Consider the following 24,848-nt stretch of genomic DNA (forward strand, 5'->3'; position numbering starts at 1 on the left):
TGTTCAGAGGTACTGGCATTCTTGAGACAAACTCTGGATAAACTTTGTGTAAAGTCATCATTCCAAATATTGGAATGACTTCCTCTGTCATATCTTTGTGATCCCGAGGTCTGCTTTGTTTAGTTTTTCCAGACCTAATTTGAGGCAGGTGACCTTTGCCCAAATTTCAGAGATGGAAGGACAAACAAGCTCCGTCCTTCCAGCACCCCAGCGCTCGTGGGGTCCATCCAACTTCGAACTGTACCTCTCCCAGGGCCACGAGGTGTCTTTCAGCTTTCCTCACTGTAGAGCGCCCATGCCACTGGCACAATTTCACCAGGGACCATGTGGAATTGCAGTGGCCACTTTGGGGAACTTGTGACATGAACAAGGTTGTTGGCTTGAGAGGCGCTCTAGGAGAAACAGTGAGGAAACCGTCAAGAGGACATTGTATAAAATATTCTTTTTGTTGAATGTTGGTGATACCCCCTCCTTTCCTTCCATCCTTTGGGGATTAAAAACTGCTAGCTCTTTTATCGGGTATTGACAAAATTGACAAGGCCTTAAACCAATTTTAAGGTCAATCCTTTTCAGGTATATATTCAAAATCTGTTTTTCTAGATATAAATGTTTTTCAGGTACATGTTCACAATGTTTTTCTAGATATAAATATTTTTCTTCCTTTTCTTTTCGGAGGGAATATAATTGTCCTTTCTTAGTGTTGAAGTCATATTCATCTAAAGCAGTCTCCTCCTTCTTTTTTTTCTTCTCTCAATCTCTCTTTCTTTTTCCCTCTCTTGGAAAATGAATGATTACCTGCTCAAAAGAGTCCTTCACTTTTTATGTGCACATTCTAGGAATCTACGGTCCAGATAAACAGGCAAATGTCTGAAATAAAGGAAGACAGAGTTATTAAGATGTATTTCATTTTGTGGATTTACGTAATAGCTTTTATTATTACAGTTGTAAGAAAAAAGAAAGGGCATTGTTTTCAAGTTAAAAGAAGATACCATTTTTGGCATGATTCAGAGTCTCCAAAAAATTAATTTAATAAATTAATAATTTAAAAAATTTAATGTCAGCATAATATTTTGATATGAACAAGGCAGGGGTTAAATTTCATTTGATTAAACTGAATTTCCTGCATGGGTTTTACAAATATTTTTTTGGGGGGGATGTTTACAAATTAAACAATATTCCACTACTCCATAACTTGTTTAAGGTTTTAAAATATACATATAAAATTGCATTTAACTAAAATGAGTGATAACAATGAATGCCTTTTTAAAAGTTTAATTTTATGACATTCTTACTTGGGACAAATCATAAGAATTTAATGTTTTAACTAAAATTTAAATTTCCTAATTCTTAACTAACTTAAAGACCTTAGACAAATAGTTAATAATCTTTGGATGCTTAAATGATTTCTGAATAAGGAAGAGATACAAAACAGTGGTTATTCAATATAAGGAATTGAATAAATACAATTTTTTACTTTATTTTTTACAAGGGTAATAGATGAATAAAATATGCTTTTGAACTATACGTTTTAATTATACTTTAAAATGATTTACAGTGTATGACAAATACTAGTAGACAGATAAATATCTAAATTCTTCTTTATTTTCTCCCCTCTAACTGTTCTTATGCTTGATGAAAAAGCGATTAGTTTGGTCAAAGATGATAATTAATATAGACAGTTAATACAGAGAAATACAAATATGCATACAAGATAATGAACATGATTTTCTCACTGTTTATTCAGAGAATAATTTAATACACACATTTAATAGATTTAATTTTAAAACTATAGTTCAGTACTTTAAATTCATTACTTTTTAGTTTATTTATATATTAGTGAATGTCTAAATGCATATGTATGAGGGCATATTAATAAATCTTTTACTATAGATTATTAAACATGGATAATGTACAAAAAGAATAAAATTAGAATTAGAGTCTTTTTAACATAAAATAATTAGGTTATTTTTTACTCAGGAGTAAAGATATCGTTTTGTCAATAGAATACTCTGTTCAAATTGAACACCAATAAAAAATAAATTAAAAAAAAGCATATTCTGTTTAATTTCAGTGCTTTTGACATACTTTTAAATCCTTTTTAAAAAGCTTCCTTGCATTCAAAATAAAATTTCTAATAACCTTTGTTAATTGCTGAGTGCTTTTACAATGTTGCCTATAATTATTTCTTGATTCTAGATACTTATGAGTTATATCTTGTCTCCTTAAACAACTATTCCTGATTCTTTCCTCCCCAAATTCAGGTCCCCAAATTAAATATAAGGTTATCAATACATCTTTTGTGCCTAAACCATCTTGGGGTTTTACTACAATGGCCAAGGGGTAACACAAGCTTTGTTCCTTCATCCTACGAAAGGAAGGAAAAATGGGAATAGATTTCTAAAAATCCTTTGAATTTTAATGAATCTAAAACCAGTATGAGGGTGTTTTTGTTTACCGAACAAGTAGTAAAAAAGCTGATAAATTAGTCCCCCAAAGTTGATTATACTTAGGTAAAATGTGCTAATATAAATATCTTTCAAGGATTCCATACTTTTTAGGTTTAAAAGAAGCATGTTCATGTTTAAATGCAAAGATTCCTGTAACTGATAGGAATAAAAAGATTTCTTTCCCGCAGGGTTCTAGGTTTACAAACCCTTTCTCTGGTGTGGTCATAACAACTGAACAAGCACTAGACTTTCTGACTCAGTTACATGGGAATCATCAGAGACCAACTTCTGATTTCACTCTTTCAGTAGACCCGGTAGCCACAGTATAACCGTCTTGTGTAGAGCGGTAACAGCTCCGAGCAAGGCTGACAGAAGCCTTAAGTCAACTTAGTCAACGTGGTTCTATGTTCTCCACTAAATAGTCTCCCTGTTGGGGGCACCTGGCTGGCTCAGTAGGTGGGGCATGGGACCCCTGAACTCCTGAGTTCAAGCCCCACGTTGGGTGGAGGGACTGCTTAAAATAAATAGCTTTCCTATTGTACAGACTTTCCTATTGATAGAAATGACTTGGGACTTTTCCGCCAATCACATAAGCTCCTATACAATTTTGTTGGTTTCCCTTAAAACATCCGTTGCTGTAACATTAAACCAAGCTACCCTCCTTTCCTCATCTGTCAAAAAAAAAGAAAGAAAGAAAGAAAGAAAGAAAGAAAGAAAGAAAGAAAGAAAGAAAGAAAGAAGAAAGAAAGAAAGAAAGAAAGAAAGAAAGAAAGAAAGAGAAAAAGAAGGCCATGATTGGTTATCTTAGTGATGGAGGTGTCCATACCTTGCACGGGCCTTCTAGATTCTCCTTTGGATATCCCTGATTTAATTCTCTTGATTGGTTGGTTCATACTTAGAAAAACCTAAAATCGCCAAGCAGACTATGCTATCGTTGACTTGAATTTACCCTTGAAATATAAGCTTTACTCTATATAAATAAATAAAATTAATTCAGACGACAAAGTTAATTGCCTTTCCCCGGACTTGCTGACAAAAGGATGAAAGAACAAATATTTGTGCGTGGAATATGATTTTGGATTCATCCCTGAATTCAAAACACCTTAGAAATAGAGATAGCCTGACACTGTAAGACTCTCTATAAAGTAAATAATGAATCAAAGAACCTTGAGACATTTTGCTGTTACCCAAAGAAACGGCCGTAATAAAAGTAGAGTTTAGCCAGGCTCCTTCATGACACTACCTACAGTAGCAGAGATAAACTGGCAATGGTATTAAAACAACACTGGCAGGGTCATTTGAAGGTATTGCTAAGGCTGTTCCCACGCTTGCCCTACCTGCCATCAGCACGATTCTAGCAGTCTGTAAGGGCAGGACATGGACAACCACAACCCCAAGGCTCCTTTGAAGATCTCCAGGTCTATGAATGTGTTCTGGTCATTGTTTCTACTCGGAGTGTTTTAAGGCTTTTCTTTGCTACAGAGCCCTGGCCGTACGGCAGGGGAAAAAGAATTGCTTAATTTGGAAATCCCCACTTTTCTCTTCTGTAAGAGACACACCTTTCACTGATTCGGTCATCAAAGAACTGTAAAGCTTTACCTTTTATTTAGAAACATCACTGTCCTTATCCACAAACAACAGGGAAAGTAACAAGAACTAATGGAACCCTAACACCCTCAAACTTCTAAGGATTGAAGTATTTCCATTGGCCTTGATTTCAGGCAATGAGATCAATCTCCCCCCCTAGAACCCACAAATCATCTCCTCCTGAGTACGTAACAAGCTGCCTTGTGCGTTTGGGAATTACTTCAATCCCTGATCCTATCTTATTGTGATCTAATGTGATGACTACAGGAAAGTCGTATTTCCAAAATATTCTCCAAAGCAGACTTTGTGTGGTCTTCTGGAAAAGACGTCAGGAAAAAACATCTCTTGACCCTAGGCGGAGAGGACCTTATTGCTGTCTTTAACAACTGACAGTGCATGAACACTCCAATACTTTAATTTTTGGACTCATGTCTCCCAACAAAAAAAGATACATGAACTCCCTCACAGCTACTGGAAGCCCATTTCTTGAAAGACTTCAAACTGAAGATTTTTAGAAATTCTCCAGAAGCTGTGGATTTACAGAAGGCGAGATTATTGACTCCCGAAGCAGACAGCTTTCACACAAGCCAAAACAAAATTAGTTTTCTGATTCTTTAGCACTTTCTTCTTTCCCTTTACTACTCATTTTGTTCATTACCGTAATTTTACCCTATTAGCTGATATGATCTCTCTTATCTTCATCCTGTGACCCATTACCGTCTCTGCCACTTAAGAGAAAACAAAATTCTCTGGGTTGTTTTTTTCTTTTCTTTCTTTTCTTTTCTTTTCTTTTCTTTTCTTTTCTTTTCTTTTTCTTCCTTTTTTTTTTTTTTTTTTTTTTTAAGTAGGCTCCACACCCAGCATGGAGCCCAGTGTGGGGCTGGAACTCACAACACTGAGACCAAGATCTGAGCTGAGATCAAGTCAGATACTTAACTGACTGAGCCACCCAGGCTCCCCTCTGGGTTGTTTTTTTCTTAGATCATAGCTACTGTCCTGAATTTAACTGCTCACTGACAAAATTCAGTAGCTAAAAACAAGCACACCAAAAAACAAATAAATAAAAAATCACTTCAAGATGTAAATTTTCTCCTATATATCCCTTCTGATATTTAAGTTTCCCTCACATAATTAACTCCAATTTCAGTCTTATAAAAATTGTACGTTGCCCCATGTCAACAGAATGCTTCTGTTGAAGTCCTTACAACCCTATCAGCAAAACCTAACACTTTGGGAGTGGGAACAGATATTTCTTTCCAACCTGGATAAAAATCATTACCTTATTTTCTTCCACAACCTTCCAGCCTGCTTTGCAGGACCTATTTGACTCCACCCAAGAAATCTATTCACTTCAAGGGACTCTCCACCACAGATGCTCAAATAAAGAAAAAAGCTCATTCCTGTTGTGATAAATGATTCTTGAATTCCAAGTACCACTAGTCTACTTCTTTTGTGGACATCGGGCTTACATCCACTTGCCACACACTAACGTATCCTGTGTATTCAACAAGACCATCATTAGAGGATGTCAGATGTTTAAAATTATCACTCCCGCAGGAATCATGTTTCCCTAAAAAAGAATACAGACAGAGACATCTGAAAGAGTAAGGCACAGGCTGATTGAAAGAACTCTCGGGAGAGATAACCGACCCTCTGGCACGCACACTGTGCAAGCAACAACTACCAGAGTGGGAATAATGCAACTGGAAAATATCACTCATAACTTGTCTCCGGCCCTCGGAAGAGTCTCACTTATTTAAGGTGTACAGCTTCTGTTCTGGAAGCTGACAAGGCTCTCTCCTTGATCAAACTCTAGGCGGGCTCCTCTGAGTCCTCTTCTTGACTAGGCTTCCACCTTGGCCTATAAAGACTTGAATGAAGGACTAACAGTTATTTAACAGCTCAGGGCCACATCTGTAGGATGCCATAACCTCCTCTTCTTATAGAGCCTGAAACAACTGGAGGCTACTGGAAGAATTTACTGTTTGTTCTAGCCAACACCTGAGGGTAGGGCTCCTGTCTCCCAGCCTCTGTGGAAGGGTAAGATCCTAAGCTTTTTTTTTTTAAACTTTCTTTTTTTTTTTTTAATTTTTATTTATTTATGATAGTCACAGAGAGAGAGAGAGAGAGAGGCAGAGACACAGGCAGAGGGAGAAGCAGGCTCCATGCACCGGGAGCCCGACGTGGGACTCGATCCCGGTTCTCCAGGATCGCGCCCTGGGCCAAAGGCAGGAGCTAAACCGCTGCGCCACCCAGGGATCCCCAGATCCTAAGCTTTAAAAGTGTCAGCAAACTCAGATGCAATTCACATGGGCCAACCTCCCTTTTCATTTTTTTATCATTTTTCACTTCCCTGACACTGCTGAGCTCCTGTTTACCCGCCCACCCCACCCATTCCTTCCTTCTTCCTTAAAAATATCCACTCACCTCTGTAAAAATTGAAGTTGAGTTCAGTTCATGCTGGACTCTTTTCTCTACTGCAACAGTATATTACTCATTAAAATCTGTCCTTCCTTTAACTAGTGCCTGGCTTTGTTTATCTTTGACAGAGCCCAGGTTTAGAAAATTTTATACTAAAGTAAACACTTATTACTGCACCTGAATAAATATTACATAACAGCCTCTGACTGGAGGTATGGGTGAAGGGAAGCTTCTTGGATGTTTAGAAAGAACAGGAGGATTTGGGGGACATGTTTCCATTATCTGAGTATGATAGAATGGGTCCTTGTTTTTCAGGGTCTGCTATAAGAACTAATAAACATTTTTGTTCCTGCGAAGTCCTGTTTCCTTGATTCTTATCCCCAAATCATCTAATGCAAGCATCCTCTTTCTGAGATGTCCCATTTTCCCTTCGTGCGCACTCCCCCTTGACATGACAAGTCAATAGACCCAACTTTGTTCAACTACTGGTATAGTCTCAACGGCCTTCGGCTAGAAGACAGTGACTCCGAGAATCCGCATAATGATCTAAAGAATAAATCGATATGGTAAAACAGTTAAATGAACCTACCCAAAGAGATGGTTTGTAAATATATTTCTGATGCAGCAAGGATGTTTTTCAATTCTCCTTCAGGCACTTATGTGAAGGTGTAACTCAGAAAACATGGTTGACACGTAAATAATGTCAAAGAAAGAAAAGCTTTTTTTCTTTAATTCAGCACTTCCCAAAGTATCGTCCATGAAATATGAATTCCATAAGATGCTCTGTAAAAGACAAGGCTTCCATGTTTCAATCAGCTTGAGAAACACCGCAAGCTCTAGTGTTCCTCTCTTGGAGATTCGTAATGCACGTTAAAGGCTCTCTGAGGGTCCTGCAGGAAGATAGAACCAAAAAAAAAAAAAAAAAAAAAAGGCTGATTTATACACAGCATCCTTCCTTTTTTTTTGATCCTGAAAACTTTTGTGCACATTAACACATTCTGAGAACTAATGTTCTACACAATCTTACTTGGGAAATGTTGATGTTATTATATAATTTTCCTGGAACAAGGTTTCGATAGAACAAAAAGAGAACTCCCACCTAATGGGCCAGTTCTACTAGCAAGTGTTCTAGTGTTTGAGTCAGAGAGTTCTAAACACTCACTTTTGGGTAAATTAGCATTTCTGAGCATCCATTACTTCATTTGTAAAATGGAGATTGTATTCATTTCCTGGGGCTGCCTTAACAAAGTTAAGAACTAGAGCCTTAAACAACAAACATCTATTCTCTCATGGTTCTGGAGGTTAGAAGTCTGAAATCTGGGTATCAGTAGGGCCAGGCTCTCTTAGAAGCCTCCAGGGATTAATTCTTCCTTCCTTTTCTAGCTTCTAGTGGTTACCCGTGATCTTTGGCATTCCTTGGCTTGTGGATGCCTTACTCCAACCTCTTAACTGTCCCATGGTATTTTCTTTTGTGTCTTCACATCATCTTCCTACTACATATCCTGTGTTGCTGTGTCTTCTCCTCTTCTTACAAGAACACAAGTTATTCTGGTTAGGGCCCTTCTTCATCCAGTATGACCTCATCTTAACTAATTCTATCTACAAAGATCCTGTTTCCAAATAAGGTCTTATTTACAAATATCTGGGATTAGGACTTGGACATATCGTTTTGGGGGACATAATTCAACCCACAACAAGGATATTATATAACATTGATTTCACGGGGTTGTTGTAAGCGTTAAATGAGAAAGAGAGCGAGAAAGCATGCTTCGCACAGTCCTTGGCAGTGGGTAAACGCTCCCCAGCTGTTCCACCCTCATGAATGAATGTAGGAATGACTTAACTCCAACATCTGTCATCCCACTGACCATGAGGATGAGTTGATGACCTCAGTTCTCATGTTCATACGAAGTGTAACAAGTAGACTCCTCTTCGTGTTTGCTAGAAAAGCGTACTGTACAGAAATACTGATAACTCTTGGATTATTTTGACATGCTTATGATGAAAATCTCTCAAGACCATTTCCACTGCTTTCTTTCGGTCTATTCCTACCAGGCAATCTTCTAATAACTCATCTGCTTCATCAGGCCTCTCTGGGAAGGTGGACTTTGAATTGTGAACTGGAAGATTACAATAAAGGGAAAGTAGAATCTCCCATTAATATGTGTTCAAACCAGAATAACCAGAATTCTGGGTTAAAAATTATTTCCCTATGAGTTTACTTGTGTAAACTGATTTCTTTAGGCCTAGGAATAGACTGACAAGATGAGAGTTCTCAAATGCAGAGCTGAGGGCCACCTCTTTCTGAGAGGACTATAGGGCCTTAGTTCTGATTGTATGAATAGTGGCTTTTGATCTGTCTTCACAAGTCTTGGGTTTCTTGCTTGGATTATAGGGAGAATGGTGAGGCCATTAGCTGGGATCAGGAGCACACAACTCTAGAGCTCGGAGACAGGTCAAGGCTACAGATACAGTTCAGAAAGATCATCACACAGAGGCTAAAAGTCTGTAGGCCTAACTTGGGAAAAGGAATACAGAAAAACAAGGAAATTGGAGATAGCATGTTAACTCGATCTTATAGAGAATTAAAATTTCTACTGGTTGGCAGGGCTAGGGTAGAAGGACAAAGAGATGAGGCATGAGAAATAAGACAGGTATGTGACCAGCCAGAGGAATTCTCGTGGGTTTCATTACAAATGGCCTTTTTTTTTTTTTGGATGGAGTCCTATCCGTATGGCCATATAGAACCTACTGTAGTCTTAAGGACCCTGACTTTAGAGCCAGGATTCTGATAGAATCTTAGGGAAAGCTCATATCTAAGGCCAGGAAAGAATCTGGAAAAACTAGAAATGGATCTAAAAGCAATCAAGTCCTTAGACTTTTTGGCCATGAAGACCACTTTTCCCATCTCGAGACCAACAGGGCTTGTGCATTGCAATGAGAAGGGCAGCCGGGGAAAGTTGGGAAGCAGCCTGCGCTCTGCCCTAGGGTGTGGCAAGCCTTCAGGGACACCAGCAGCTATAGATGCTGAGGAAAATCCCTTATCATAGGCAGGCATGGAGTCCAGCAGGTACAACCACAGACAAGAAGTCACCAGAAAAGTTGGTAACAGGTGTTCCACTAGAGAGGGGTGTAGTGGGGATAAAAAATGGACCTTAGAGCAGGGATTCCTTGAGCAACTGGGGAGCAAGGCAGGACTCATGGGGAAGTCCATCTGAAAGCTGCAAGACCATTTATGGTTAGGCCACCGTGGAAAGACAGGGTCAGTACATACAGGCCCTGAATCCTGGAGTCCCTGAGTCCTAGGGAGTCCTGGGTCTTAGAGTCCCTGAGTCTGGAGGCCCTGGGTCCTAGACGCTTTGGGTTTGGGAGGCTGTGAGTCCTGGAGACCCTGAATAATAAAGGCTCTGAATCTTGGAACCCCTGAATCCTGAGATCCCTGAATCCTGGAGGCCTGGGTTTTGGAGGCCCTGAGTCCTAGAGGCCCTGGAGTTTGGAGGCCCTTAGTCCTGAAGGACCTGAATCCTGGAGTCTGGAGGCCCTGGGTTTTAGAGGCCTTGAATCCTAGAGGCCCTGGTTTTTGGAAGTATTGAGTCCTGGAGGCTTTGAATCCTTAGACGCCCTGGGTCTTGGAGGTGTTGAGTCCTAGAGGCCCTGAGTCTGGAGGCCCTGGGTCTTGGAGAGCCTTTGTGCACAGAGACTTAGGCCAAGGATGCTAAGACAGGGGTCCACTTTCCTTAATGAGATGAAGACCAAATCTTAGGAAAAAGAGAGTTGTCCAAATTTAGAGTCAAGGCATGAAGTCAGGATCAGATCAACCCCCAGGGTGACCTGAGTTCCAGAGCTGCTTCCATTCCTCTGCCTGAGATTGGGATTGGTTCTGGGCCCTGCGGGGGCCTGGAGGGGAGTGGGGGTGATCGGTGGCTGAAAAACGGCCTCAGTTGCAGGGATAGGATACCCTAAGGAAGCTGGAGCTTTGATTCCAAGAGGACCTTAATCCCTGGAAAGCTTTAGAAAGAAAACACACGCTACCCTTCCTAGAAGCCTCATGTAGCTGACAGCCACAGGCTAAACGCAGGCCCAGCTCAGTTTCAAAATTCCATTAGCTCAACACTTTCTCTTGAAAATCCTTTAAAATGTTTTGATTGCTCTTTCCAGCCCATATAAAATACAAAATACGTCCGACCACATTGCACTTCAACATTTCAGACTGTTTTAAAAAAAGAAAGAAAAAGAAAAAGAAATCGCCTGCTATATGTGGTTTTAAAAATGAGCCAGACCAATTAAGTACGTGACAGGAAGCTGAGAAATACACGAAGAAGTAAATTCAGGGAAAACCAGGAAATAAATTGACAGCCTAATTTCCACCGTCTTGGCGGAAGAGGGGAAAGAGCACGTACACAGCTTCCTGTACTGAAAAGGGGCCAGGCACAAAGCAAGAATCAAGGCTTTGTCTCCTGCGGATTCCACGTTTCAGTTACGAAGAAAACCAAATATGTTGCGAGGCCGGTTAAAACCTGATGAGGATGAAGAGCTTCCCCTGATGAAGCATGTTTTCAAGGTCAGGGGCGCCTGGGTGGCTCAGCGGTTGAGCGGCTGCCTTCGGCTCAGGTCAGGATCCTGGGTCCCTGCCCCTCCCTCTGCCTGTGTCTCTGCCTCTCTCTTTCTCTGTGTCTCACATGAATAAATAAAATCTTAAAAAAAAAAAATAGGGCAACTTAAAAAATTAAAAAAAAGAGTGTTCTCATGGTCAGAGCAAAGCCGCAAGCGTCTAAAACATCGCAGAGATTATTTTCATCTGAACTTAGACAAATACCTTTTCTTTTCTTTTTTTTTATTAAAAGGTTTTATTTATTTGTTCATGAGAGACACACAGAGAGAGGCAGAGACACAGGCAGAGGGAGAAACAGGCTCCACGCAGGAAGCCTGACGTGGGACTTGACCCCAAGACTCCAGGATCACACCCTGGGCCTAAGGCAGGTGCTAAACCGCTGAGCCACCCAGGGATTCCCCCCTGCCCCGTTTCCTTTTTTTTTTTAAAGAAAAATGTATTTTTGGACAGAGCCTAGTGACCCCCCTCACCGAGGACCCCCCCAGCCCCGCCCCTGCTCCCGTCAGCGCTCAGGTGTGCTTCCCATTCGGGTGCCGAGATCTGGGCGGTGACCTGTCTCAGGACCTGCACACCCCGACACGACAGCCCCCAGGAGGGACAAGAGATGCGCCTTACACCACCGAGTGCTGCGGGGTTGCCATAAAGCCCTCAGGAGCAGGGAATCTTCTGGATCGTCTTTACAAGGATTTCATGGTGGGCTTTTGCCCAGCACCTAGGCGGCCAGCACCGGGACAGGAGACTGCCACCAGGTGACGTCCCGGGTCCTCCGCTGGGCCCCTGTCTCTGGGGCTCCTCACTCCCACATGGAAAATCCTTCCAGCAAGCTCCCCTCAGTCCGCTGGCCGCCTGGCCTCAGGGGCTCCCCGCTTCCCTGGCTTCCAGCTCCCCACCTTTGCGGGCCTGCCGGCCTGCTCCCCCAGGGCCACTCAGTCCCCAGGCAGCCCCAGGGAGGCCGAAGGGGCTACTTTGTAGAGGAGGAAACGTGCAAAGCTGTGGGATCCCGGGGGGCCCAGCTCCCGGCTCCCTGGCTCAGGGCTCCCCGGCCTCCCCGGCCTCCCCGAGCTGCAGAGCCGGGGCCCGCGGGCCTGCCCGGGAAGAGAACACAACCTCAGACCTAGAGGAGCCCCCGGGGGGGATGAACCAGGCAACTCGAGACACGAGCAAGGTGAGGGGGGCCCTCGGCACGAGATGCCTCAGGGCGCGGCCCTGGGGACCCAGGAGGCCGTAGGGTACCCGGGGGAGAGGCTGGCTGTGGGGAGGCCGGGGGCTCGGGCACAGAACAGGACGCGGAGCACAGGGCAAGCTCGGGGAGGCGAGAGATACAGTCCAGGTGAAGCACGAAAACGAGGATGAGGGGCCCCCGGGTGGGCTGAGAGTGACCCCCCTCCACAAGGGACGCCAGGGCTATTCTGAGGGCCGTGAGAGCCCTGGGATCGTGGAGGCAGATGGTGTTTTAGAAGCAGGTGGCAGCAGGTGGAGGACAGTCGGGAAGGGGGCGAGCCTGGCTTCCGAGAGTCTGCAAGGGGCGCTCCTGTGATCGTTCAGGCGGAGACAGTGGTCACAGCTGGACGGGACGGAGAGGTATAGAGAAACATGAGAGGTGGCCCGAGTTGCGGATGGACCGGTGACGGAAGGTGCCCCAGTCAGGGCAAGGTGGCGGCGGGGAGTCTTCTAGGTGTTTTCTGGGACAACGTGCTTTGCACTAATAAAAAAGAACATAAGAGAGAGATGCTGTTGGGGAGGGGGGTTGAGGGGGAATGAGTTCAATTTGGGACACTTTGAATGTGAGGCTTTCGTGACACATGTAAATGGGACTGTCCTCGTGGTCCAGAGCTGGGGGGAGGTGCGGGGGGACCCTGATGGATTTCTGGGTCATCAGCACTTGAAGGTGACTGAAGCCAGAAAAGTTGGATGACGTCCCACAGGGGTGTGGACAGAGAAGGGAAGAGGGTCAAAGACAAGAGCCTGGGTGGGGGGCACATGGACAATGAAGAGACGGGCAGAGAGCAGGAGCCTGGGAGGGACGGTTGACCAAGGCAGGCCAAACCATGAGAGACCATGACTCAAACCATGAGTCAAGGATGCAGTGTCAAGGAGGCCAGGAGAGAGACCGGCTGAAGGAGCAGGTGGTCAGCGGGGGGAACAGTCTCAGGACCAGAGGGGTCGGGGGAAGCCCAAGGCCAGGAAACCGATAAGGGCGCCGCAGTGGAGAAGGGTGTGGTGCCGGAGGAAGATTTTGAGTCAGGGAGGGAAGACGCATGTCCTCCTTCCTCTGGAGACACCTTGACTGTTACTCTCAGCCAAACCCCCTCCAGTGACTCTCGTCCCTTCTGCTCTTCGCCGCTCCTTCCCCCTCCAAACTTCACCCACCTGGACCTCGAGACTAGCGTGTACCCTGTGCCTGGAGTCCAGCAGACCTGGTCTGACTCCCAACCCACCACCTTCCAGCTGCTTGACTCTTACTCTTTGGCCCTCACCTTCCTCACTCTCAAAATGAGGCTAAAAAAGATGGCCTGTGGGACTGTTTGGAGTTGTAAATGATAGAGTGTGCTCACCCCACACAGCAGGGGGTCAACCAGATGCCAGTTTTCTCTTCTCCTACCTAATAATGCGGCCCTATTGGAATTTTTGGTTTTGTGTGTCCTCTTGCACTTAACCCGCCACCCGAACCACTGGGTTCACTGTTGTCATTTCTGTCTCATCTTCCTCTTTTTAATTGACAGCCGTCACCACCTCCCCCGTCGCTCAAAAGCCCCCTCTGAATCAGGCAGGACTAGGATCAGGTCATCTGTTCCCGTCCAACAGGCAGTTCTACTGTTCTTTCTCAGACTTCCTTCTCAGTTACTCTAGAATTTGATCCTCAGATCTTATCAGGGAAACCTCCACTTCTCTGTCTCCTGTGGTTCCGAGGGCTTGTGGTTTTCCATTTCCTGGTTGTTCAGCCCTTCCGCATCCACTGTTAGCTCTTTACCCGAGTGTGGACCACAACTGGAGCCCCACCGTGGCCCTCAGCTCAGCGCTCCCTCTACTCCCGCAAGAACTCACCCACCGTGGAGACTTGACTAGCCCACCTCTGGGCCTCCGCCTCCCAGATGTCTTTTATATATGAAAATATCACATTTTCGCCTTATAACTTACAAAGGATTTTTTTTTTCAGGTATCTCATTCGCTCCACTTGGCTATCTTTTGAGATAGGCTGAATTGGCATTTTTATCTCAATTCTACAAATAAAGGAAAAAAAATCTCTGGGATCTAAAAAATTTAAGTTTTTTTTTTTTTTTTTTTTTTTCTGAATTCCAACCTAAGCTATACTCTTACATTTCTAGTTGTCTACAGGGAAGCCTTATTTGGAGCTTCTGTCTCCACCTCAAATCGTATGTGGGTCCATCCTCCCTTTCAAATCAATCCAACTCCACTGGTGTGATGGACTGGAGGTCTACGTGCCCCCCAAAGGTCTTCCATAAGACCCGACCTCCAATATGACTGTGTTTGGAGATAGGGCTTTTATAGAGACAAACAAGGTTAAATAAGGTGAAGTCAGGGTAGAGTTCTGATCCAATAGGACTAGCATCCTAGGAGAAGAAACACACTCTGCCATGTGAGGACACAGCCAGATGGTGGCCGCTTGCAGGCAAGAGGAAGGGTCTCGGAATAAAATCCATCTTGTCAGCATCTTGATCTTGGACTTCCAGCCTCTAGAACTGGGTGAGAAATAAATTTCTGTTATTTAAACCACCCAGCCTGTGGTATTGTGTTATGGCAGCTGGAGCAGACCAATATAGCTGGTGACCATTTGGGGGATGTTTTCTTTGATTTTTTCTCTCTTTAATATCTCCCATCCAAGCAATGGACAGAGTTATCTCCATTATTTTTATATGACGTGCCTTGAATTCCACGCCTACCCTCCACGTACGAAATCACCACTGTAACCTTGGATTTTGTCTAGAAACTTAGCATCTCCCGACCTTAGCGTACCATTGCGAGATTAAACCAGTTAACACATCACAGAACCATGGGATTTGATGGTTCAGGTGAATTCATAGCCCCATCAGACCCCTCCCTCTCGCCTTCACTTAGGTCTACGTCCTCCCACCATGTCACTGTGGGTTTGAAGTTCTCCACGGCATGAGGCATCTGCTTTAATAACCACCCTACAGGTCACAACTCCCCCCACCATAATGCTCTTTGTTTCCTCTGACAACTTTAGAGTATAACCTGGGTTTTCACCCTCAGAGCTACTGAATACTGTGAAATGGCAAATAGAACGTTCTTTTTATAGCTCATGGAACTATTCAGAGGAGGGAGTTGGGGTAAGGTCATGGAGTCAAATCTGCTACTTATAAGCTTGGGAATCCCATACAAGTGATTTCTCATCTCTGGGACTCACTTGCCTTGTCTATTAATGGCATGAGGAGTGGGAAATATTTCACGCGGTTTGGACACTCAACGAGGTAACTGTTATGATTTAACTTCAAGTTTGGGGCCTAGAGAAATTGATTTATTTTTCTAAAGATTTTTAATTTATTTACTTGAGAGAGAGAGGAGGCGCAGGGAGGAGCAACAGAGAGAGAAGGAGAAGCAGACTCCCCGCTGAGCAGGGAGCCCAACGCGGGGCTTGATCCCAGGACCTGTGACCATGACCCGAGTGAAAGGCAGACCCTTAACCGACCGAGCCACTCAAGTGCCCTGAAAAATGATTTAAAAGGTGAAAAGGCTCTCAGGGCATTGGTAAAAATATCAAAGCAAGGCTGAGAGATACTTAATCATATATATAAATATACATATTTATGGCGTCTCTGTGGCAGGGAGGCAATGGCAGGGCAGCAGGTGAGGGCAGAGACTCCACACGTGAGCGCTGGTTCCTTCACCAACTGGCGTTGTGACCCTGGGCCAGTAACTTTCTCTCCCTGGGCCTCCACTCCTCCTCCATCAAATGGGGGCAGTGATAATACCAGTCATTCCTTCCCAGGGCGCCTGTGAGGATGAAGGTGTGGAAGCATGGACGGTGCACAGCCCAGGGCTGGCACGAGAGAGAGCACCACGTGGGAGTCGTTGTTAGGGCAAAGGATCTCCGACTAAGACCTGAATTTGTGCAGAGAACCAACCCTTTGGATCAGAAGGTTCTACAACATGTTTGTCCCTCGAAATCCCGGAGGCCCCACAGTACCCAACGGATCCATCCCTCGAAATAGGTAAGTATCATCGAGTCCCTGATTCTTGACCTGCAAGACTGCTCAGTCCTTCCTTGAAACTGGCCCCAAAAGTCATGGCTGACACGTAAAGCCTCGTATATGTTCTGGCCTCCTCGCAATGGTCTTGTACTTTCAGATTTTTTCCAAAGGGTTAAAGTAAATTAAGTTTTAGAGACGCAAATAGAAATACAGACAGAGGGGGATCCCTGGGTGGCTCAGTGGTTTAGCACCTGCCTTCGGCCCAGGGCGTGACCCGGGGGTCCTGGGATCGAGTCCCACGTCGGGCTCCCTGCATGGAGCCTGCTTCTCCCTCTGCTTGTGTCTCTGCCTCTCTCTCTGGGTCTCTCATGAATCAACAAATAAAATCTTAAAAAAAAAAAAAGAAAAAGAAATACAGACAGAACTGAGATTACCACATCTTTTGAATGAGGAACTGAGCTGCTCCCCAGGCTTCACCATAGATGGGGGGCAGGTGGGTGGTGCCCACAGGGCCCCGATTCCATGGAGCCAGCACTTCGGAGCATTCTCTTGCTGCCATCCCTCCTCCGCCCTGTGCCCCCCAAGGTGCCTCAAAGTGCAAATCCCCAGAGGCACCTCCAGGCCAACGGGGCCTTTGCTTCCCGAAGGCCCCTGGCCCCCCCTTGCCCGAGAGCTGAGAGGTCAGTGCCTCCGCGATCTGCTATAACCTGGGAAGGCTGATTAGCATTTGCAGCTCTGGAAGCTCCCCGAGAGGAGACTCCCCGAGAGCAGACTCCCCGAGAGCAGACTCCCCGAGAGGAGGCTCCAAGCTGCTTAGTCTGCTCTGCGGAGTCTGCCTAACGGCCTGGGGCCGGGGCCTCTGGAGCCCAGTCCTGCGTAAGGCCCGGTGATGCACCCCACAGGTGATCGGAGCCTCCACTCCTGGAGCTTTGCTGTTCAGGTTTCGCCCTCGGGTCAGGACTCCCAGATCTGGAAGTAGCGAAGCTTCCAGAACCCTGCCCTCCCGGATCCCACCCACCTGAGCCTCAGCGGGCAGGAAATTCAATGTGTTTTGCTCACGAGATGGCTGCGGGTGTCCACGGTGGCCTGAAACCCCTGAGCAAGAGCCCCTGGGCCGGCCCGGCTCCCAGCCCCGGGGTGGGCCGGCTCCCGCGGGCAGGTGTCGCGGGGCGCAGGGCCCCCCCCTCATTGTCTGACCTGACTGGCTGCCTTTGTGACCACACCTGCAGCCCCCGTCGCCGTCTGTCCTCGGACTCTTCAGCAGCCCAGCAGGACCAGTAGGGAGGGTACGGCGGACTGGTCCCTCTCCCTGACTTGCCTGCTCCCTACATTCCAGAATGTTCTGAGGCAGTTCAAAAAACCCCAAAATAAATCCTGCATTTCTTTCATTTGGTTTCTTCTTTTAGCTCTAAAGACCTGACACCTTATCATATTAAAATCTCCTAATTAGAACATTTTCTTAAAATCATAGCAGTTGGGTTGTCAGCTTTTCGCTAATTTGGCCCAGCTGCCGATCCTCATGTGCCCTTCAGTTTGCGTCTGCCTTCCTCTCCTTCTAGTACTTTCCCCGACTCCTGAGGGCTCGGGGAAGCCACCAGAGCCATCCTGGCCAGGCCTCCCTCCGCCCAGAGCTGCTGGGCCTTCGTGAAACATGGACTGTCAGGCCCGGCTTGGGGATGGGGCTGGGCGGCAGCACCCACTGACCACCGCCTTCTTCCACGGAAAGGGGAACTTCGCCCAGACCTCAGGACGCAGGGAAAACGACATCCACCACCACAAAGGCACACGGACAGACGGAAGAGGCACCGCAAGAAAATGTGTGTGGCCGGAGCCACCATTAATCAGGGCAAAGGTCTGCGTGGATGAAAAGCGACCATTTCGGAGGAATCAGATGTCAGACATCAGCCCAAGACACGTGGATTAGCAACAGTTGCCTTTGTTCTACCCTTTGCCTTTTCTCCATGGTTTGCTTGATTGCTTTTTCCCTCTTGTTTGTACGTTCTCCTGTGAAGCTCCTCTCGGCATGGTTTTCCTGTGCAAAAAGATGCCTATGGATTTTGAACACATTTGGAGATAGTTGCCCCTTAAAACTGGATTTTTTTCACAATTTTGAGGGTGCAGATGCTTCCAGGGAACAGTGTATCTCCAGGAGCATAGCAAGAACTGAACCCTAGGAGAAGGTTGGCATCTGAGCATGTGAGGGGGCCTCTCTCTGCCCCCAAAAGTGAGATGCATGGCACATGGCATTATCTCTGACCTCCTTCTTCCCACCTCTCTCTGCTTAATCTCCTTCTCTCGTCCTCCAAGTTTCTCCCAAACTAACTTTTCTACCATGTTCTTTCTCACTAGGGACACTCAGCCACTACAACAAGACGAAGACAAAACTGAACGCAAAGACCTGAGTGTGTGAGGACCTCCCTGAGCCCCTTGAAGATATGACTTCATTTGTTTAAGGATTATTTTAACTCAGTACTGACTCTTCTAACTTCTTAGCTCTGGGTTGTTTTTGGTTTGTTCTTTTTTTTTTTTTTTTTTTAAGACTTCGGTTATTTATTCGTGAGAGACACAGAGAGAGGCAGAGACACAGGCAGAGGGAGAAGCAGGGAGATGCTCAACCACTGAGCCACGCAGGCGTCCCTTAGCTCTGGTGGAAGAGAACATACGAACCGACGTCACTGATTACGGATTGAATTTTATAAACTTATCTCAGCAATTTTTGGCGCCCAACGCACTTCACCAGTGTGTCCAGGAAGATTGGCGGAGTCTGTGACTACCCAGTCTCCGACCTCAGGAGGGCCAAGGGGCCACTCTACGTCTGTGTCTGATGGTCCAGCCAGAAGGCTAGCAAGTGTCATTTCAGGAGCCGTCACCCGACAGAGCTCAATAATTTCTTAGAAGCGGTGTCAGCGTTCGAACTATCCTTGCCCACAAAGTGACTGCACATGACATGACCCAGAGGCTCGTGACTAAGGGGCTCAGCAAAGCGCCCTCATTCAGATGAAGACTCCGTCTCCTTCTCTTCCCTCCCACCAAGGCATTTCATATTCTGCTGTTGAATTCACGTCTTAGAGCCAAGAAATCATTTACGAAGGGGCTTGTTAGGCATCCTCCGCGTCTCGGGAGGGCACAGAGGCGCCGTGGTATCACAGAAAAGCTTTAAACCACAAGAGGAGCCAAATCTCAGCTCTACCCCCCTTGCTCACTGAGTGAGCATTAACAAGTACTCACCCCCTTAGAGGTTTCCAGAAGCCCAAGGAGGGGACACCGGGGAAAGCCTCCCACCCAGCTGCGCGGACCTGGCACTCAGGCACATTATTGTGCTTGATGCCACCCTGCCTGGTGCCAAGGGGAGAAGAGCCTGAGGACTTTTTAGTGTGCCAGGTGGAGGGTAGCTGTGTAGGGCACTGAGGAACAATAAGAAGAGGGTGCTTTGATGTGTCTGGGAAAACGGGAAGCCGGGGGAATTGTCCGGGAGGGTGCCCCGGGAAGCTGCGGGGGGCACGGGGGCCATGGGCATGTGTGAGCTACAGAGGGGAGGGCACGGAGCAGCAGGAAGGCCCGGGCTCACCTCCCTGCCGGGCCTGCCCTGCTGCCCAGGGTCCCCCCCAACCCCGAAGCCCATCTGGCCTCAGTACCCCCCTCTCCCCGCCCCCGGCCTCCTTCCATCACAGGGCCCAGCGGACAGCGGCCCCGGGACAGGTTGTCACCTTTCACCTGCACAAGGGACACAGTCCCCTGAATGGCTCCCTGCCACCGCTCTTGCTGTTCTCGGTCCCTTCTCTACCTGGTGGCCAGAGGGACCTTTCCAAACTGCGTATCTGACAACCCTACGCTTCGGCTTCAAACCCACTATCGCATCAGAATCAAGTGTGACTCCAGGCGGTCACAGTGCGGATCTTGTCACCCGGCGTATGTCTCCCACGAGTCCCCTGAGATCCACTCCAGCCCCATGGACCGGCCCTCCCCTGAGCATCCACCCGGGGCTCCGGGTCATATGGCCACCGCTGACACAGCCTCACGCTTCTTTCTAGACGCCACTTCTACGAAAAATCCTGCCCCGACCCCATCGGGCCCTGGGCCGCCCCCCCCCCCCCGCCCCCCGTGGCCTGCAGGCCCAGACCCCAGGGCACCCATCGCTCCTCTCCCCGCCCACCCCCGGGCGGTTCGGCCCACATCGGGGAGGCCCCCCAAAGGCTGCGGTGCCCTGGGCCTTAGCACAGTGCGGGGCGGGTCAAGGGTCATTGGCGTCCCCCACTCCTGCCTCACACTAAATGTCCTCCAGGGAAAAAGACAAAAATTCCCAATGGTCTTTTGCAACAAAATAATGTTTATTTTTCATCACAAACTGACTGTTTCTGAAATTAAAATCTAGGTTCTGGGGCAGGAGCACAGAGGCTGCGGCCGGGCTGGTGGGCAGCAGGAGAGGGCCCGGCGGTGCTCTGCCCCGAACTCGTGGACAGGGACACTCTGGACACCAAGTCCAAGCAGGTTCCCGGTAGGGATTTGTCTGCTGCAGGCAACAAGGACAGTGCCTTCCATTGTCTCCGACAATTGGTAAGAGAACAAAAAGTGTTGTCATGCAAAATGAAAGGAAACCTACTTCCTGTAAGGAACCTGCGACGCCCCAGTGCTCTGTGCACCTCATGGCTTGTGTGCGAGGCGAACCCGGCAAAGGCTGTCTCTACGGCCCCAGAGGGGGACACTGACGTGGGACACAGTCTTCTTTTATGATAAGAAATTGTTGTTTCTATAATGTACAATGAAAGGGGCGCCTGGGGGCTCAGTCGGTTAAGCTCAGGTCAGGACCCCGGGGTCCCGGGATCGAGGCCCACCTCGGGCTCCCTGCTCGGTGGGGAGCCTGCTTCTCCCTCTGCCTCTGCCTGCAGCTCCTCCTGCTTGTGCTCTCGCTCTCTCTCTCTCTCTCTCTGTCAAATAATGAACAAAATCTTTTTTTTTTTTAATAAACCTCTAAAGCAAATAGGCTCTGCTCCCCTCCCTCTCCCTCCACTTGCTTCTTTTCTCTGTCCCTCCCTTGGCCTGTCCTCCCTCCAGTCCTTTCTCCTTCTTTCTTGTTCTTCAAATCTGCTTCTCCCTGTCCTTGAAACCTCTCTTTGAAACATTAGAGATGCAAAAAGCTTTCTTTCCTGACCCTGGATCTTCCTAAGGACGCTTCCAATTTGGGGATTTCTTTGAGTCCAACTCAACGGCTCCAGCTTCCGTTATTTTCTTTATCAAACGCATCAGCCCATTCTACCGCCAGGTGATGGATCTGATGGAGTTTTCCTCTAAATACTGTCAGACGTTGTACCATTTGCTCCGTGGATGAGTTAATATAAAGAAGTTAATAGGTGCAGGGACACCTGGGCGGCTCAGTGGTTGAGCATCTCCCCGCAGGGAGCCCACTTCTCCCTCTGCCTGTGTCTCTGCCTCTCTCTGTGTCTCTCATGAGTAATTTTTTTTAAGTTAGCTGATTCAACAGAGATAAACATGAGCCATTAACTAAATTCCACATTCATTGATAAATTAATTTATTTCTACTTTTCCATCTATTCTTAATGGAGCCCATGGACTAGGGTTTCTGCAAGGACTCCATCCTCAGGCATCTTGGTCTGTAGAAGGGTGGAGACGTGCACCTGAGTAACTCTAGTACGAAGAAGGCAGTGGTCAGTGCCCTGAGAAAAATCACGGATGCAGTGCTGGAGGTTCTCACATAAATTTGACAAGGCGCCATAGCAAAGCAGAGCAACACAGACAAATGCTGGCCTTTCTCTGCACTATCCAGCTTGGCTGCTGCATTAAGCCGAGCCTACTGGATAACGGTACAAGCCCTTGATAGGCTTTTATCTTCTAGGCTTAGTCTTGGAGGACTAGTGTGCCTCAGGTGTCTACTGTGTAAGACACACTTGAAAAATGGGGGTTCCTCAGTCTGGAAAACACAAAGGGTACTAAGAATGCCCAATGTTGGGACACCTGGTTGGCTCAGCAGTTGGGTGCCTCCCTTTGGCTCAGGTTGTGATCCTGGAGTCCTGGGAGGGAGTCTCGCATCCAGCTCCAGGAGCATGGAGCCTGCTTCTCCCTCTGCCTGTGTCTCTGCCTCTCTCTCAGTCTGTCTCTCATGAATAAATACATACATCTTTAAAAAAAAATGCCTGATGTGATCCTGACACATAGCCATGAGCACATTGCAAAAAGATGCTATTTTTCTTCCAGAACAGGTGTTGTTTGTGTGGTGTTGGACGCCTTATGACCTCAGGCCGACAGGAAGGGAGAATATTAACAGATGCTGAGCATAATTTTAATTCATTTGGAACATTCTGGAGCCTCAACCTCTCTAAACTTCTAACCAATGCACTGGAAACAAGTCCATCTCTTCAAAGCATTCGTAAATTGAAATTGGTAGGTAGGTTCTCAACACAAGAGTTTCTGTGGTTAAGGTGGATGACAGAAATTCCTAGAGGTTTTGTTCATTTTATACTTCCCACAAATTACTTCTACAGTATTCAAAGGGAGATTTGGGTGGCTTGCCTGAAATGGTACCTGTCCTTCCCTTAATATGTATTAATCCCAGGTATGTGTCAGAGACAGGAAAATATTTCAGGTGACCTAGGTCAGCTATTATTATCCTGGCCACCAGTTGGAACAACCTGGACAATTTTTTGAACAAAACAAAAACTACTACAGTTGACTGGCTCATCTCCAAAAGCTAAGTTTCAGTTATTCTAGGGATACTTTTTGGTTTCCTCAGAATCAGGTAATTCTGGCTGAATATATGGCTAAACCACCGATTTGGGTCCCAAAGGGGGTAATAAACAGATGTGTACATCTCACACACTCTCTCCCTCTCATTTCATCTCCGAGTAAAACCACTGACACCTACATTCTCAAATTTAACCTCCTCTACCCCCCTCCAAAACCTTCTCTCCCCTGAATGGGAAAAAATACATTTTACATAATAAAATGACCCAGTCTGTGAAAGATAGGAAAGATGCTATATGGTCAAAACCAGAGCAATGCTTGAGTGAGGTCTGGTAAATCTCCTCAATGCTACAGTATCCAGCGATTTACAATGATAATTATGAAGAATTTATAGCAATGTACAAACAGTTTATGCTCTAATGGAAACAATGCACATCAAGTCATCGTACTGTATGGACACACGTGTGGAAATCAAACTAACATTATAAGCAGACATGCAAAAAAATGGAAAGAACTACCCCCCAAATATGTCAATAGACACTAGCTCAGTAGTGGTTTTTGCTTTCTTCTACTTTTTTTGTACTTTCTCAATATCTTTCAAATGTCCACGTATCTGGTAGGAAAAAAATTTATGGTAGAACAAAATTAACTTGCTTTTCAGAAGGCGTTCTTCCGACCACGAAGTAATCAGGTCTGATCCTCAATAACAAATTAACAAAACAAAGATAAAAACAAACGCTCACCCGAGAATGTTTCTGGGCTTCGGCTGCTTGGTTTCTGTCTCCTCTATTCCTCCTGCCTTCCTCTTCCAAGTAATTCAGCTTGCTTATTTAAAAGAAAAGTGAAACAGCAAATTTGTTTTATGAAGAGTTTCAGCTAACAGCAAGAGAATAAGGAACTTTGGTCAGCTGGTCTGTCTGTGCTTTATAGAACTTGGTGTGGGTGTTGGTCTGGCTTCCTTCTCAAGAAGGGAGAATTATTTCATCTAGGGACCACATCTAAAAGGAAGAAGCTTGATTAACCCTGTCCCTCTAGTGACTGTTTTTATCAGCATCTTTCACAACAGATCCTGTGAATGTGATGGGCTAGACTTAAGTGGCTATTAGTTCTCCTAAATGAGTTTTGTTTCCATGACAACAGTAACAGCCATGCTGCCTTCGCTTTATAGGTATGGCATTTTAGAGCTGTTTAGAGCACTTCCCATCACCCACTTGCTTTTCCAACTTACTTGCGCCTGGGCAGAGTCCCTACCCATTCTGCTGCAAGTGCTCTGCTGGAGGTCACCTGTGACCACCTCATTGCTCACATAAAAGGTCCTTGCTCAGTCCTCATCTTCCTTCCCCAATTCATTGCACTATTAACCGACGCCACTTTCTTTAAACGGTCTTCGTTTTGTTTCTCCAACTCTCCTGGTTCGTTTTCTACCCCTTGGGTTGCTTCTCGTCCTCTTTGCTGGTGCCTTTTCTTCTACTCCTTTTTCTAAATGTGAGTTTGCCCCAGAGGTCGGTCTTCTGACTTCTTCCTACCATATTCTCTTGCTTTTATATAAATTGTCCACATCCATGATCATATTTAATATGGCCCCTCCCAAGCATGTACTCACCCATCTACCCCATCTAATCAAATGGCACCACAATGATTCAGCCAGTTATTCTATCTCTAAGCTTAGAAGTCATTCTTAACTCCTCTCTTTCTCCCACAACCAAAATCCAAGGCAACCAATTCTATTTCTTCTACCTGCAAAATGTGTCCTAAACCCAAGCATTTTTCACTTCCCCTACTCCCATTAAAATCTTCATCATTTCTTGGATAGAATGCTGGAGTAACATTTGGCAAGAACTAAAAGACATCCAAATTGGTAAGAAAGAAGTAAAGCCATGTCTGTTTGCAGGTGATGTAATCTTATATGTAGAA

The 24,848-nt window shown here is 46.0% G+C and overlaps 1 non-coding gene across 1 annotated transcript; it reads right to left on the minus strand.

Annotated features, from left to right (window-relative positions):
* Positions 1 to 134: 134 nt before the first annotated feature.
* LOC112933924 (uncharacterized) lies at positions 135 to 23,818 on the minus strand. Its single transcript, XR_012001972.1, has 4 exons — positions 23,678 to 23,818; positions 7,045 to 7,345; positions 796 to 867; positions 135 to 392 (listed from the first exon to the last, which is right to left on the minus strand). It is a non-coding gene; the product is annotated as an uncharacterized protein (transcript).
* Between the last annotated feature and the right edge of the window lie 1,030 nt (positions 23,819 to 24,848).

Source organism: Vulpes vulpes, chromosome 6 (genome assembly GCF_048418805.1).
Source record: "Vulpes vulpes isolate BD-2025 chromosome 6, VulVul3, whole genome shotgun sequence".
NCBI classification, from domain to species: Eukaryota; Metazoa; Chordata; class Mammalia; order Carnivora; family Canidae; genus Vulpes; species Vulpes vulpes.